This window comes from Crotalus tigris, unplaced genomic scaffold (genome assembly GCF_016545835.1).
Source record: "Crotalus tigris isolate CLP2741 ecotype Arizona unplaced genomic scaffold, ASM1654583v1 scf7180000024432.2438137, whole genome shotgun sequence".
Classification (NCBI taxonomy): Eukaryota; Metazoa; Chordata; class Lepidosauria; order Squamata; family Viperidae; genus Crotalus; species Crotalus tigris.
The window spans coordinates 1,717,211-1,735,296 of record NW_024100599.1 but is presented as its reverse complement, the minus strand read 5'-3'; the positions used below and the strand labels follow the sequence as shown (position 1 = coordinate 1,735,296).

Genomic DNA, 18,086 nt, shown 5'->3' with positions numbered 1-18,086 from the left:
GGAGGATGGAGAGGCCGTGTTCATGGGTTGAGGCAACAGGGATCTCTCCATCCTGCTTGAGCAATCCCAGGAAAAAACCTGAGAAGAAGCTCTGGCAGGCAAGTAGTTGGCGGAAGCGGGATTGGAACAAGTAACAAGACTGCTTCCCTGACCACCCGACCAGCAAAAAAAATTCTCTCTGGGCTTCGGTCACAGTAATTGAGTCAGATACCAAAGGCACGTTTGGATCCACTCTCTGGGCTCCGCCCGGAGGCCTTAGGTGGCCAGACAGTGTGCACCAGTAAAAGACAAAAGTAAAGCAACACCTAAACGGGTATAGAGGCCTGAAGTGACCAAAATCTCAAGTGGCGGCTACCCGACTGAAGGAGGTATGATAGAAGGGTCCTCCCCTTTAGTGTGGCCTAGGTCTGCTGGGATACTATAAGTAGGCCTCATTGGGTCTAAGTAAACCTCTACATGGAGTTCAAAATGGCTGCTCCTACTGCAAGTAGGCCTCATTGGGCCTAGAGAAACCCCACGAGGAGTTCAAAATGGCCACTGCTACAATGAACGGGCCTCGATGAACTAGTGAAAGTCCACATGGAGCTGGGGTCAGCTGCCTTGGGAGCTAAACCCCCAAGCTGCCGAAATCTGGGAATCAAGTCTCCGACTATTGACAACACCGAGGGAGGCTGTTCACGGCTCCCTGGTGGTCTCGATAGATTCAAAATGGCGGCCGCTGCTCGTTCTCCTCTGAGAACGGCCTCCGCGGCCCTTGTGATCAAATTCTTGATGTCGGGGAGTCGCGGTTGCAGCGCTAGCCGGTGTGACGAAATTTCACTTAGTGGGACTGTCTCCGATCGGCTGGCCAAATAGTGAGATTAAATGAGTTCGTTGCCTGTAACGGCAACCAAAATGGCACCCACGACTGCCCTTGGCTGCCCAAGAAATTTTAGACGGTCTGAATTCTAAATTCAGTTCAGACCTGCAGCCACGATGAAAAACTGGCAAGGTGAAAGGTGGAAAGGAAAGGAGGGAAAGAGGGGGGAAGTTAAGGAATTGGGTGTTTCCTGGTAGCTCCCTGTGAACCTTTCCTCCACCCCCAGAGCCCTGGGGAACGGAAATTAGGAGCGCTGTTTAAAACACAACCTCCCCCCCACCCCACACTCCTGACTCATGGTGGGATTAGTATTGGCTGTGGGGAAATTTTTTGAAAGGATTCCAATTATATTTATTCAATTTTGGGTCTAAATAAAGGAAAGAGAATTCACCAATGGAGTTTTCTAACCTGCTATCTGCTGAGAGCCAAACCTGATACGTCTTTAAGAGCTGAGACCAAGTTAAGACTGGATCTCCTAGGGGGCGTGTCAAGTTTGGCTACTTGGTCTCAAGAGCAGGCAGACAGAGAAAACCCATTGGTGGATTCTCCATCTCCTGTACTGGAGAACATAACTTTTACATTTGTGAAACTATTTTCTGACAAACAGCAACAAAAATCTAAAATTGCAGCTTCACTTCTTTGTTAAAAAAAATGTGTTGTAGATGAGTAAGCCATAGGACCACTACACTATTGGGGGAAAAATACCATGAAATTCTGAATTAACCCTGATAAGGAGACTTAGGATTTCGAGCCTGAAAGAAACTGACACACATCTAAAAAAAATTGTGATGAAAAAATAGTATGCTTGATATGGGTGAACAGTGTTCTACAGTTATAGGAGAACCATAATCACATGCCAAATATTCCTTAGCCAAACATGCATTAAACATAACTTTTACATTTGTGAAACTATTTTCTGACAAACAGCAACAAAAATTGCAGCTTGGTGTTCTCATGCCACTATATATGGATCAGTATCAACATATATAAAAATGTCTTTTATTTTATGTTAACAAACTTTGAAGAAGATATGAAAAAAGGCCAAAAGTAAACAGAATAAATATGACCTCTTAGCAAATAAATAAACTATCTTGAATCAAATAATAGTACTGAAGAATGCATGTCTACAATCATTTATGGTTTAGTACAGTGTGCATGCCTGGGTGTACATTATTATAACTTGACATTTGAAATTTTGTTGGCCTGCCATGCCTTTTTTATAACTTTTTTATATGATAGAAAGTTTTCTTGGAAACTACCTTTGATAATGCAGACTAAGTGAACAAACTTAACATTCCATTACATTTTACGATAAAAGATTACAGCTGTGAAATGATTCAGATTTGATTCTAAAAAAGGTACTTTGGATCATGCAAGATCATGAACACAGCACTTGTCAGACATTCTTTAAAGCAGCTTTATCTTTTCCAGAGATCTTATGATTAACAAGTGTCTTTTATTCTAAGAATTTTCCAAGCTTCAATTCTTAATGTGAAAGGTCCAACAAGTTTTTAAATAACACTGAAAAATATGGGTTTAAGATACTCTGTTTTGCAGAAAAGATAAATTAAATGAAAACCAATACAAATAAACTGAATTATAATCTTTGATAAAATTGAGTCAATTATACAAGTTATTAACAATATATAAATTCAACGAAGATTACATACTTTTGGTCAATTCTTCATAATACTACAAAAAATACATGAAAAAGAATTCGGATTTTTTTCTTTAATCCTTTAAATCCTTAATCTAGGATTTATTCCACAAACTAATTTCTGCTTAGAAGTTTTGTTTCAAGTTTATCAAAAACAGACAGCAGCCCCCCAAACAATAGACAAATCTATTTCTATAAGCTAAATAAATAAACTTAGAATGGCTATTCTCAAAACAAACAACAAATTGGAATTCACACAAACAGACACAAAAACAGAAATATAGTTTCATAGAAGCCTTTAGTAATTTAAAAAGTCAACATAGAGACTTGGTGTTTGACTTTAGTGTTTTACTTTGAAAACAGATCAGTAAAGAAATAACTCAGAATGCATGGATTTAACTTTCGTAGGCCTGATATAGTCAATAATACTAATTCCAATTTTTTCATTGGAAAAAAAACATGCAGTAAATTATTCCATCTGCTGAACTACATAAGACTTAACAGAAATATAGTTTCATAGAAGCCTTTAGTAATTTAAAAAGTCAACATAAAAATGCAGAACGTTGATTATATTCAGGTCAACAAATTAATTTGTTGTAATCTTTGGCAGAGATTTTGCTAAACAAAAATGTCAAATCATATTTAGCTATGATAAAATGTATATTATGCGTAACTTCATAGAATCTTTCTTATGCGTTTTTCCCCCATTAAATTTTTTTAAAGGTTCGAATAACCACTATCACACCAGTACTTTTTCATCAATAATTTACAAATTTAGTGAGATATTTTTGTAGTTCTTTTCAGTCTTTTATGTGCAAGCAACCAAAGATTTAAATATTTATTAAATTTGTTACATGAAATTAGAATCTTGTTATGTATGAAGACTTTAACAGTATTGTTAAACATGTTGTTTTTTTACTAGAAACTTGGTATTTGACATTAGTGTTTTACTATGAAGACAGATCAGTAAAGAAATAACTCAGAATCCACGGATTTAACTTTAGTCAATAATACTAATTTTTAGCTCTGGTTTCATTGGAAAAAAAACACGCAGTAAATTGTTCCATCTGCTGAACTACATAAGACTTAACATTATTCAAATTTGGCTGGCTGGTAGATACTTTTAAATAATTATTTTGGAATGGAGAGGGGGAAGAGAAGGAATTTACTAAAATAATATTTCAAATTTAGAAATAACTTGAAAGAAAATGCTTCTTAAATGTTTGTTCCTCTTTTTATACTGAAGATCAGTTTTCTTTTAAACAATCAGAAGATTTAGGAGTATCAAATGGTTATTATAAGCATCTAAAGAACGACCATGCTACTTTAATGAACAATCAGTAACACACAAATAGGGTTCATCATAAACAAGGCAATCAAAGCTATTGAACTCAAACTCAACTGCTCAAATTTAACTTTCTAATGTCAATAGCATCACTTAAATTAGATTCACTCATCTTTTCCATTACAATTATCTACTCCTGTAGGTTTAGTGCCTATTCTCTACAGGATGAAAGTTAGCCAGTAAATTTCCAGCCCTAATACAAATTATTAAGTGCTATATACACTGAAAAAAGCATGAGGGCAATTCTACTCTCAATCAATTCAAGATGGAAATATTGAAATAGTAGTTACTAAGAGTTAAGTACTGGATTCTGAGAAATTCTGCATTCTAAATTTAACATTTGGACCAATCAGAGTTGAAATCAGACTTCCAAAATTACAGAATCAACTTGAATTTTCATAAGAATTGGAGAAAAATACAGAGCTTCTCAGCTTCTCAGAAAGAGACTGTCCAAAAAAAAAAAAAAAATGGACCCCCCCCAAAAGACATTCAAAAGAGATAGTTTACAAAGTACTGGTGCCTAAGGGGATGTGCTAATAACTAGGAAACTGTTTTTCAGCATTTGAACAATTGTCCTTGAGGACATGACTACGTTCACATTTTGAGAAGGGACTCTTCCTCTGCATCAGTGCACTTTATGAAGGGCCCCTTTCAAATGCTTTGCACAGCTCTAAAAACAGCATTTGCCTGGAAAGAGATAAAAAGAGAAGTGGTTTAAAGATCCACAGGAAGTGATTCATCAGAGGTAGTCCAATCACAGCACCTGAGGGTGGGATTCTCATTCTAATAAAGTCATGGGGACTTTTCTTTTTTTAAAAAAAGAAATTGAAAGGAGCACAGCTCTAAAACACCTACACTTGACCATCTATAATTAGACAGGACCTCCTAGAGCAACTGCAGTCTGCATAGACATTACATGGGTAAGCATGGGGAAAAACCCTTGGCATCTATCAATGTGAAAGTTGGTTTAATCTCTATAGGAGAGGTTAAATATTCTATACATTTCATCAAATTGTATCAAAAAAGGGACAAGAAAAATAAAAATTAAAAGATTAGCTCCAAAATTAGGGGACCTTGGTGCTCTTTGAGCTTGGTTATTTTCTTGAAGACGTTTCATTAGCCAAACTAGGTAACATCATCAATGCTGATGATGTTACCTAGTTTGGGTAATGAAACATCTGCAAGTAAACAACAAAGCTCATTTCAACCTGAGCTGTAAATATTCTCCTTTATTGGTAGGTCCAAAATCTCTTTATTTATTGTTCTGCCATGCTGCCCAAGAGATGTCATAAAGCTTTTATTTATTCAATTTCAATTTCAATCAGAATTTAGTCCTCTGAATAGTTTAATGTGATTCAGGTAAGATCTGAAGCAGTATTGGGTTTGAAGCAACTCTATAATTTAGTCATTTATATAAAAGCAGTTTACAACCAATGAAAATAATAAGTATTAATCATAGACTAAAATAGTAAAAAAACACATTTATGTATAAAGCAAATGAGAAGGTGAAACTGTGACAACACTTTTATTTCAGCTTCCCTTTGCTTTGCAGCCATGTGAAGGTTGCAAATGCAAGAATTGGTCGTAAAATTACTTTTTCATCACAATAATAACTGCAAATAGTGGCTAAATGAGGAAATTACTCAATGTACAACTTGTCACTATACATACAACTTTCATACAGGAAAGGACAAAGTGGTGGGTCTTTCACCAATGCTGGTAATTGTAAGCATGTCACAAATTTCAGAAGGAACATCATTGCAAGAAGAAAGGGGTAACTACTTAATACACTAGTCCTCCATTTAAAACAATCCATCTGAAGTTACAATGGCACTGAAAAAAGTGACTTATGAACGTTTTTCACGCTTATGACAGTTTCCGCATCCCCGTGGTCACATGATCAAAATTTGGACCTTGGCAACTGGTTCATGTTTATGATGGTTGCACTGTTCCTGAATCATGTGATCACTTTTTGCAACCTTCTGGCAAGCAAAGTCATTGGGAAAATCAGATTCACTTAACAATCGTATTACTAACATAACAACTACAATGATTCACTTAACAACTGTTTCAAGAGAGGTCATAAAATGGGACAGCATTCACTTAACAAATGTCTCGCTTAGCAACACAAATTTTGGGCTCAGTTGTAGTCGTTAATCAAGGACTACCTGTGGTAGTTTATTATTAGACTGATCTGTTATTTATCTTCTTTTAAACCTAATCCCTTACAAAGATAAATTAATATTTGGCTTCGAAGTATTCTTCTTACTTTGGAAAGAGTTGCATTTCCTCTAAAAATTCACATTTTACTTTTCAATCAATTGTTGTCATAGTCACCTTTGATGGCTTTGAAAACCTTTTATTAGTTTAGCCTGATAGAACAACTATGAGCTCCATTTGGACAACGATAATCTTGCAGCAACCCATGCATGCTTTGGTAATATCTGATTTGAATTACTGTGGTGTTATAAAATACTTTGTGAACTTGTTCCTTCCGTATCCACTGACTAGTCTGTTAGGTTTGCTCTCCCCCACCCAACACATAATGAAACTCATCTAGTACCTGAATTAAGGTACTTCCCAACTCATTTTGATACTGACTAGTATTCTTCTTCATCTGTGCTCTTTCTTCTGGTTCACTATTGTTCAACATCTTGCTGTGCTTTTTCTTGTTTTTCTTGTTCACTATTTTTTATCATTCTTGTTTTACATTTATGTTTTCAATTCGTTACATTATTGCCTAGTGAATTTTGTATAGCTGCAAGCAAACAAGCGATATCCACATATCATTTCTTGAACATTCATATTTAATCTTCTAAAAGTCAGATACATCTAGAAAAGACCAGACTTTTCTCAACTTTGTGAATTCCAAATAACTTTGACTACAGCTCTATTATTCCCAAATTATATGAAAACTGGAGTAATAATGAAGTAATATAAGCAATGTAATCTAAATTATTTTGCGAACACCTGACTGTAGAAACAGAATAAGGAAAATACAAAATCAGCGTAATGTAGATTTAAAAAATTGCACAGAACGTACTTAAATGGTAAGATTCCAATACATCCAGAAGTCAATTCTATTTATCACTGAAAAAAAGCACACTTTTAAAAGTGCATTCTGGAATCTTAGTTCATACTGCTAGTTTGTTAGTGTCTTGTGAAATTTAAAATTAAAATATAAAATTCCATACGTTTTAAGTATGAAAATTGGAATAATGACAAAAATAATTCCACATTAGTTATATTTAAATATATGGTGAACATCTATCCACTTTCATGATTTTGCTTATAGATAAACTGTACAGATAGTTCTCAACTTATAATAATTCGCTTAGTGCCAACACTTCGTTCGTTTAGTTACAACAGCACTGACAAAAATGACGTATGAACATTTTTCACACTTACAACTGTTGCAGCATCCCCATGGTCATGTGATTTATACTCACATGCTTGAAAACTGACTCCCATTTATGACAGTTGCAATGTCCCATGGTCCTGTATTTTGTTTTGGGTTGTTTTTTTGGGGGTGACCTTCTGACAACCAAAGTCAACGGAGAAGCCAGTTTCAATTAACAACCATGTTACTAATTTAACAACTGCAGTGATTCACTTAACAAATGTGACAAGAAAAGTCATAAAATGGGGCAAAACAAAAATTTTGGGCTCAATTATGCTCAAAAGTTGAGGATTACCTCTATAGAGAAGCTTGTTATACGCAGGACAAATTCACTCATTTTATATAACAAACTCCTACACAAACATAACTCTTAAAAAGATGAGTTTCTACATAGGGTTCATAGTGTTTCCATCCCAAAATACATAAAAAATATTGCAAAAAAACCCTGAAGAACTACCTTAACAGAGTATTTATTTCCTTAGCAGCATCCATACATTTCCTGCCAAATGGGCTTGAATCTTCCGGCTTCTAACTGAATCAATCATTTCAACAATGAACTTCACTGTGGCTTTATACATCCAATTGAAGCGAACAAAGAATATGTGTATGAAAGACCGACTATGTGCCATCAATTTGGCAGACCTTCATTGGGATGATCAGTCCCAGCTTGCTCTTTAATCTGTCAACAGTACACCGGTTACCACTAAAACATAGACCATTCTTCATATTGGTGGAGCTCTCCTTTTCTTTCTTTACACCTTTCTAGTATGAATTTTTTGAAGGAGCCAAATCTTTGTAGAACATAGGCAAAATAAGATAATTTGAGTTGTTATATTTGCTTCAAGTGACTATTCCGGATTTATTTATTCTGTTGTTCATTTCTTTATTTTTTTGGTTATCTATGATATTCTCACGAGTCTTCACTACTGCAGTGTCTCCACTGTCAGTTCTAAGATTGGTTGTTGTACATGTTGTCATTAGTTTGGACTTATTTATATTTAATCTTAATATTTTTTTCACTGTGCTCCTTGATTTTCATTACTAGAGCATAATTGTAAAAACAAGGACTAAGATTAAAAACAGATTGAGGTTTCCACCACTTCAGTGTCTTCAATATCAATCCATGAAACTGGTTGCTGTACCTGTTCTCATTAGATTACTCTTAATCTTAGTTTCAGTTTTTTTCTGTGCTTTTTGATTTTTGTTACTGGAGCGTACCGATCATTTCAACTATCAGAGTAGGATCATCATCATAGAATAGGTTATTGAGGTTTCTTCTCCAATTTTAAAGCCATCTTCCTTTAATCTTTTTAATCAATTACTATCTGTCCAATGTGGTCCAATGGAACTTCCTTCTGACTTTTGGAAACTTCAGCTGTTTTTCCTGATCTGTTTCCATCTTAAATGTCTGCATATATATTTATTTGTAATACTGTTTTTGGTCTCTTCTAAAAATTCTTTGGTAAGCTTCTTCTTGTTTATTTTCATTGGCCTTGGCTTCTTTTTTCTTCTTGGCAATTTTCAGTACCTGTTACCTGTTAGTTAGCTTTCTTCTGTGTCTTGCTCTTTGGCAGTCTCTTTTTATATTCATCCTCAATAAATTTCTTTTGATTTCATCCCTCAGTTCTAGTTCCATACGAATGAGCTTCAAGGCTTCAAAGTGATTCCTGATATTACCTTGAAAATGGTGAGTGTAAGCTCAAGATCATACAGTGGACATTGGTTGGCTTTCTTCTTTTGTTTTTAGCTTGACTTGGAATTTGCTCTTAAGCAGATGATCTATTCCACAACCAGCCCCTGGCTATGTCTTTTCTGTTGTAACTTTTCCTTACACCAATAATATAGTCTCTTTAAGTTGTCTGGATATCTGATGATGTCCATTTATATAGGGATTATTTTATAAACAGTGTAAATCATTGGAATGGGATAAACTTTTAAGTCTGACTCCTGCTTCATTCCTGTTTCCTACACCATATATTCCAATTAAGTTTTCCTCCTTAACATTTCCAACTTTATCTGACTGTTGCCTTGGTTGTGGTTCTTCTTCCTTCTTCCTTCTGTCCATTATATCATTGTGCTCCTGCTACAAGAGGCAGCCAGAAAGGACTTGAGGGGAATGCATGAAGACAGAAATTTATATATCAATTTAATATGAGTTGCACCTCATTCTGTATTTACAATGTACCAAATTTAGTACCTGGCTTTTTCAGATGGTTGGGAGGAGAGGAAATATGTCACAAATCTAGAAAAGTTACTACATAAATCAGAAGAGACAGTACTGATGTTGTGTTAAGCACCCTCACGTATTTATTTTCTCATGGAGCTACATCATGCTGTAGTCCCATTCTAAAGAGAATGAGACTACTGCATGATAATCTCTCTCTACACAGGTAATCCTTGGCCACAATTGACCCCAAAATTTCTGTTGCCAGTGAGGCATTTGTTAAGTGAGTTTTGCACATTTTATGACTTTTCTTGCCACAATTGTTAAGTGAATCACTGCAATTGTTAAGTTAATAACACGGTTGTTAACTGAAGCTGGCTTCCCCGTTGACTTTGCTTGTCAGAAGGTTGCCTTCTGACCCTGGGACACTGCAACTGTCATAACTATGAATCCATTGCCAAGCATCTGAATTTTAATCACGTGGCTATGGGGGATGCTACAATGGTCATAAATGTGAAAAATGGTAAAAAGTCACTTCTTTCAGTGTCATAATTTTGAACAGTCACTAAATGAACTGTTGAAATTGAGGACCACCTGTACATAACTATTTTATGTGCTTTAATTGTGTGAAGGTGCTCTGAACATTCAGTGTTTACCATCCATGCCTGAAAGAAAGAGAAAATAGCCAGCAGCAAAGATACATCAAATTACAGTGGCAATGGGTAGCAATTAGAATACTTGAAAGACCAGGTTATTAAGAGTTTGTCATAGAGGAATTCAATCTATATGGTCACTAAGAATTGATACCAGCTTGAGTGCATATACTTAATCGATCGATCAATCAATAATCTATGCTACTTTAGCCCAAAGAGGAACCTAAAAAGCAGGGTGAACTCACAAAAGCTAGTTTGAATATCAGGTCTCAGCTGAAATTAAGATTTTGTCAACTGTTTTTTCTGACAGTGTTTTCCCTTTCATGCATCAGAGAAATGACACATGCTTGCATAAAGCAAGCAACTGAACTGTCCTCCATTCTGACTTCTATGTTCTGCTCTACAGTCATTTACTCAAGTTGAATCACCTAAGTTTCATAGTTAGTCAAACTTGGAAATAGTAATTCAAAGTGGTTCCTTTAGTGCAAAATGGAAACTATCAAAAAATATGGTTTCTGAATACCTTATTGCATGACAATCTTTATTGTTCATTCCATAATTACCGTTGATTTTAAATATATTCCACTTATAAAATTTATCAACAATTCATATTCTACTGAAAACCTTGATGTCACTTACCAACAATTAAATCAATCAGTACTTCAACCAGAGTGACAATGTAAACCAAAATAGGGATGATAAATTTATCATCCTTTTCCTATTATGGAAAAGTAACTGTGTGAACTCTCACCATATTATTTTGAAGAAGCAGCTCTCAAAATAACATTTTTCTCAACATAAAACTCAAGCAGTAATCCTATATTTATTCTTTATATAAAGATATTATTTCGGATATTTCCAAAATAAATATTTCATATTATAAAAGTTATATCACATATTTATAATTAAATTGTAGCAAATACTATATAATATACAGATGTCTCTGGTTCATGGTTGGCCTCTGTAATAAGTATAGTATAATACAATATAGTGCAGAATAGTACATATATATGCAAAACAACATATAATAATGTAACATAAGGAGGCAACATGATGCCCAGATGGACATATTCTTCTTTGTCTATCAAGTTCCTTGTTTGCTTGCCTTTTTTGTTCATTTATTTGAACAAGTTGAAGGCAAAGTATGGTGAAAAAATGTATTAAAGTCTATCAGATGGTAAGCAGTAACTTCAACAGCATTTATTCTGACCACATCTACCAGAAAGCCTTTTGTAGAAAATATCCAGTATTCTCACCGACTTCCAAAGATGGCTCCTCCTGTGATATAATCTAAATTCCTTAGCATTTCATATTATATTAAGATCCAATGCAAAACAGAACAACAACAGTGCTTACTTTTAGGTAGTGTCTCCCAAAGCAAATATTTCTGCATGTGCAAAATGGAAAAAACTATAGGGTTCTTTAGACAGTGCTGATACAATTACCAAGACAAAGACCTTAATCTTTAACTATTCAAGAGGCGCACCTACAACAAACAGGTTTAAAAGTATTCCAAAATTAGAGAGAAATCAAATAGGAATATTCTAAAGCAGGGATGTCAAACTGCCGGCCCACGGGCTGGACGCATCACATGGAAGCTGTGCCCACCCCATTGCCAGCAATGGCAAAACTGTCCCGATACGTTGCGTGACATCACGTGACATCGTGAGTTTGACATGTCTGTTCTAAAGCATCATTAGCTTCACTCTAGTTCTCATCAAGTACTTTTAAAAATAGCTGTGAAATGCAGGAATCAACCTACTGTACCAGATTAACTTGGGATCTTAATACTTGTTGATTTAAATCAAAGTTTCTCTGACTCAAATGTTCCTTGGATTTCAGCCTTAGGCTACTCTCCTATGTAAATTTGCTTGAAATGAGTAAATGGCATTTCTTCTAGAATACAACCCAATCATCCTACTCACTGCTTCTTCTAGCGGAAAAGACTCTGCCATTACTCATAACAAACTTAAATTTGCTTACTAGGCAAACAAAAGTCTACATTCCACTAATAAGTATGGTTTTAACACAATTGTAGGTCAGTCTACTAATTTTGATTTTTATCATATTGGTGCTCTCAGGCTCATTTTATTCCTAGATTCAAATAGGAATGTCAGGAAATTTAAACATTGTAGATGTCTGTGCGAGGAGGTGCTTTAATGGACAAGCAGACCAGCAAGGTAAAATGCAATCAAAACCAGGTAAGAAAAAATATGGCGTTTTTTTTTTTAATTTACCTTTTCAGAAGCTTCTGTCAAGCAATCTTCAGGTTCAGCAGACCCCAAAAGTCACTCTTGTTACCCTGAGGAAAAAATGACAACACTAAAGATATTTTCATTGGCACCATTAACAAGAGCAAATGTAAACAAAATAACAAATGAATCCAACTGTGTTTAACGGTGAATGATTTTCAGAGAGAGCTAATAAAAGTTGACTGTCACAAGACAGACAGTTATCAGTACCAGCCGCTGAGAAGCTTTGTTCAGCAAACAAAACAGTCTTTGGGAGCAAAGAAAAACTCTGAAGATGAGACCCACTTTGTTCTTTAGCACAAAGTTTCCTAATCTTGCTGGCTAGCCATTTATTTTCATTTAAGGAATATATTACTCCAATTCCTTTCTTCTCACAGATATGGCTACTTTGGGGTTCATCTCTTTGTATCCATGTATCGAGTCTAATTCTTTTATCTTTTTATTCTTTTATTTTTATCTTTACGGGGTTTTATTTTTGTTGTCGTTGCTTTTCTTCACCCCTCCCCAGATTACGCTTTATTATTTATTTATTATAGCTACTACCATTGCTTTGAGTTACACAACAAATTGATTATAATATCCACATCCTTTTATGTAAACTATTCATTCTCTCTTATGCAAAAGGAATGTAAGCTTTAAAAAAACACGATGTTCGGCGATTTTCTAATTCCTGTAGGGTATAAGTCAGACACTATTTATTTGCCACAAAGATAAACCAATAATGGTACCTTGACTTCATTCAGGAGAAGGTATTTGACAGACAATACTAATTTTGGGTACAACTTTATTTTTTTATAAAAATCAAGCGATTTAATCTGGTTCCTGTACAATTGTTTCAATTCAGAACATTTTAAATAAGGGCCACTCTATAAGTTCATTGAAAATATATCTAATACGATAGAAGCTGATTTCCTCTTGCCTGACGGAATTTCCTTGCTTGGCCTCCTCTGATAATACATGCATATTATAATATGTGCATATTATCAACTTCTCCTTGATACCTCCTTCATACCCCACCTTTTTATCACAAAGCTTTGTTTTACCTCTTTTAATTAGATAACAAGAATAAGGATATGCAACTGACCCATACTAAATGCATACGTCTCTTAGTTTGCTCAAACTAGATACATTTTTAATAACTGGACAATTCAATAATGCAATAAGAATTAGAATTTCAAATCATTCAGGTCTGTAGATTAAAACTTAAGGCAAGTTCTTGATCTGGACATAGAACATAATTGCTAGTTAGTACAATCCTGATATTGGGCACTATTTAGTAGTGGCTACCTTTTGAAATGATTGTAGCTTCCATATACTCTTACAAGCAGGGTCCTATATACTGTAATAATCTATATATATGACTTAGGTATGACTAACTGTTACCAGATCAAACTTACTCAAAAACTGGAAAACTCAACAAAGCTTGCAAAAGCACCATTGCATTCTACAAAACAACCCACTAATGAGGCAACATGAAAAAGTATTACAGTAATAGTTTCCTTGGACTTATGGACAGGAGAGGATTGGGGTCAAATAGCAATCACTGTTTCGTGGATCTTCATAAGGAAGCTTTAGAGTAGTTTCCTGAACTGTTTTCAGTATAAAATAACAGAAGGGAGGAATGGAAAATAGAGCATCAAAGACAATAGTCATGGTGTTAAAAATTGGTTTCCTCAAGAATATCTTTCTAGCAATGTTAAATTTACGCAGGCCCAAAATTTGAGGGAAAATTTTTATAAAATGTTTTATAGATGGCATCTGGATCCTAAAAAGTTGTCTTGTATGTACCCGAAACTTCAGCCTAAATGCTGGAGATGTGGTAGCTTGGATGCAACTTATTTTCATGTTTGGTGGACTTGTAAAAATATTAAAGCCTTTTGGATTATGATTTGGTGGAACATTCAAAAGGTTTTTAAGAGGAAGATTAAGTTTACTCCCCAATTATTTTTGGGGGGTATTTTTGTGGATTTTGATGCTAAAGAAACTTTTGTAATTTTGAATTTAATAACAGCAACAAGATTATTGGTGGGTCAATATTGGAAGAAAGACTCTCTGCCTTCTTTAGAAGAATGGGTATTTAAGGTTTCTAATTTAGCAGAAATGGCTAAAATTTCTGTTTATTTAAAGGATCATTCACAAGAGAGATATGTTATTGTATGGAGAAGATGGATAGAATATGTTCAGAAGAAATATGGAATTACAAAATTTCATTTATTTTATGAGTAATGGATTTGTTTATAAAATTATGATGTTAAAGTTTGAAGAGAGTTAAGGGTTAGTATGATTTTGGTTATTGTATAATTAACAAAATTAAATAGATTATGTTTAATATGTTTGTATAACCCTGTACTTGGCTCTGGGAAGCTGGGGGGAGGGGGAGGGGGAGGGGGTGGGGGGAGGATGGGTTGGAGGTTAAATAGGTCAGATAAGTAGAAATAGTTGTTGTTTTTTTGTATATAATATTGATGTTTTAACTTGGAGAGAGGAATTGCTTGGGCATTTCCCCTGGATCGTATCCGGAATAAGAAGATAGGAGGAAGGGGAGAAGTAAGTAGGAAGGTTGAGGGGAAGAGGAGAGGGGGAGAGTGAGGAAGAAGAGGGAAAGAGGAAAGTGAGAGAAGAGGTTAGAGGGTGGATGCGGTTTGGGGGGAAATGGGTGAGCAATACCGAAAGTTCTGTGTATAAATTTACTTTATTCTTTATCTGAAGTATTTTTTATGAATGTAATGAAAAATTGAAAATAAATCTTTTACAAAAAAAAAAAAAGAATATCCTTCTAGCCAAGACTGAACAACAAATATTGTAAACATCACAGCATTACAATGCTCCTGAAGCCTAAGCCCAGTGAACAATTCAGAAGGATGCCTTCATCAATTGTTTCAAAAGCTACTGGACTAACAACAACAACAACAACAACAACAATAAAGTTGGAAAGGACCTTGGAGGTCATTTAGTCCAACCCCCTGCTCAGGCAGGAAACCCTATACCATTTCAGACAAATGGCTGTCCAGTCTTAAAAACTTCCAGTGTTGAGCATTCACAGTTTCTGGAGGCAGGTTATTCCACTGACTAATTGTTCTGTCAAAAAAAATTCTCCTTAGTTCTAGGTTGCTTTTCTCTTTGATTAGTTTCCATCCATTGCTTCTTGTCCTGCCTTCAGGCACTTTGGAGAATAGCTTGACTCCCTCTTCTTTGTGGCAACCCTGAGGTATTGGAACACTGCTATCATGTCCCCCCTTGTCCTTCTCTTCGTTAAACTAGACATACCCAATTCTAGCAACCGTTCCTTGTATGTTTTAGCCTCCAGTCCCCTAATCATCTTTGTTGCTCTTCTCTGTACTTTTTCTAGAGTCTCAACATCTTTTTTACATCGTGGTGACCAAAACTGGATGCAGTATTCCAAGTGTGGCCTTACCAAGGCATTGTAAAGTGGTATTAATACTTCACGTGATCTTGATTCTATCCCGCTGTTAATGCAGCCTAGCATTGTGTTGGCTTTTTTGGCAGCTGCAGCACACTGCTGGCTCATATTTAAGTGATTATCCACTAGGACTTCATTCCTTCTTAATAAAAATGAATCTAGATGATTAGCAACATCCAAATGTGTTTGGTCAAGATCTACCTATTATTATTTAAATGTCTAAAATATGCTAAAATTATTTAAATGAAACATTATGTAAAAGTACATAAAGTTTATAAAAGCACATTATTGTATACTGAAAGGATAAAATGTAAATGAAAGGTGAAATATAATAAAATGGGATTCTCCTAAATAAATTCAAAAGAACCACATTTAAGTAGAGTAACCTGCATGAAAAATTATTGAAATGCTGAAGAGCTTGCCCAATTATATCAGATTGTTCTCTCAGTTAAGTCAATGATAAAATGAAATAACTTGCTCTCTTCTTTGTTTTTGTAATTTTGAAAATGTAACAGTACCGGATGCTTGCACTAAATAAAACAATGGTATTAAAACAATAAAAACATATATTTAAAATATTTAATTATTTCATATAAAGTACAATAATAGTGTAATGAAGTGACATCAGTACTGTTTTATATTTAACTGTGCTCATTTCCTAGCAATCTATTTCAGATTGTATCCAAATTTAAACTGTAATCCTGAAAATTTTAATGAGGCAAATCCCATATGTCACACTTTGTCTTACTTCCAAGTAAACATGAATACGTTACATTGTTCTTGTGCAAATCTGAAGTGATATTTTTCAGAGCAGGATTAAGTCATCTTATTTGATAAATAATAACAGCTAATAGAAACCTTAAATATAAATCTTGTTTATAGTGCAACCACTGAACTACCCTTAAAAGGTATTTTTCCTAGCACAGTTTTTATTTTCTACGATTTAATATGATACAACAGAGCTCACCCTGGTGGAAGTCTGGAAGATCAAAATATATTCTTTAAAATTTATCAACGATGCAATCAAGAGATATGCAAAACTCTTATCTGACAGTTCTTAGGAAATCAAGTAACAAATCTTCTTCAACATTTCCTTCTCTTGTAGTCATTAATACCATCTTCAATCCAATTACAATTGTGTTAAGAATTATTAACTAAACCATTCTATTAAAATTAAAACAAGTTTTAAAGCAAGAGGGAAAAAAAAGACTTCTAATTTAATCTGTAAAGATACAATTTAAGTTGTATGATATAAGCTTTTAGGTTTCAGCTTTACAGGGTATGTGATATCTAATATAATAAATCCATTTGCTGACATATCCAATACCTGTCTTTTCTAACATAAAAATTCTAGTTTGCTCTCAGGTTTTGACATAATACACATTTTATTGTTCTACCAATATGCCATAGCATGATTATTTTACTGCACAAATCTGTACCCTCCTCCCTTCCAGTCACTTTCAAATTCCAGTGAATTTAACAGTTTCACTCTTGATGTTAAGGAGGAAGAGGGATGTTACATAAGGAAGAACTTTCTAATATTCCTGTCTTTCTGGCAAATTTGTTTCTGCTTCCAGGATATCCATAACATAGAAGCCTAGAGATATTTTTTTTTTCTTTCAGAATTGGCAGATTATTCTCTTACCTTCCCGCAAAGCAATAACCTTGGCTGTGGTCATGTGAAACTATCTTTGAGGTATCCCTTTACTGCCTTTAAACACCAAAGCAATAAAAACAATATTTGCTCTTGTACCTTTGAAATTGTAACAAAAGCTTTGTTTTAGCATTTACCACAGTGTGCAATAAGAGTTAATAATCAAATCTGTCCCAACCCCCACAAATGTTAAACAAAAAGATAAAAGAAATGCAAATAGCTATTGTCATGGAAAGTTAAAGTACCTGTCTGTATTTTTAAGTGAAAACTATTATCTCTATCAATCAAAATTTAAGAATACAATAGCGCTAATCACATAAGGCGCTTTGACTGAGGTGCTTTTTCCTCATAAAGAGACTATAAAAGTAATACATTTACAATTAGATAGGCTATTTACAATGTTGCTATTAAAAAAAACTTAGGCATCTTATTGTTAATAAAATGTTCCTGAATTTGTATATTATTCTGCACTCAAAAAAACCAAAAACCAACCAGTCTTTACACATTTTAATAACACTGATGCAATTTTATTCAGATCCTTACACTTGCAACATGTGGTAGAACAGCACACTCTTCTGTTTGAGAAGAGTCACTCAGATGAAGGAAATAGTTAATTGATAACCTAAACACCTATTTCTGATCTATGTTCACCAACCTAGAATATATTGCCATTCAAAGCAC

General features: G+C 34.6%; 1 protein-coding gene across 8 annotated transcripts in view; it reads right to left on the bottom strand.

The window, feature by feature from the left end:
• FOXP1 (forkhead box P1) overlaps positions 1 to 18,086 on the bottom strand; it is a 666,111-nt gene that overhangs the window by 352,360 nt on the left and 295,665 nt on the right. For 7 of the 8 annotated variants that reach the window (XM_039330816.1, XM_039330828.1, XM_039330827.1 and 4 more), the window contains one exon: positions 12,316 to 12,380. The gene's annotated coding sequence lies outside the window, so the exon portion shown is untranslated. Of the gene's footprint in view, positions 1 to 12,315; positions 12,401 to 18,086 lie in introns of those variants that run through there. The other variant, XM_039330818.1, reaches the window with a different exon arrangement.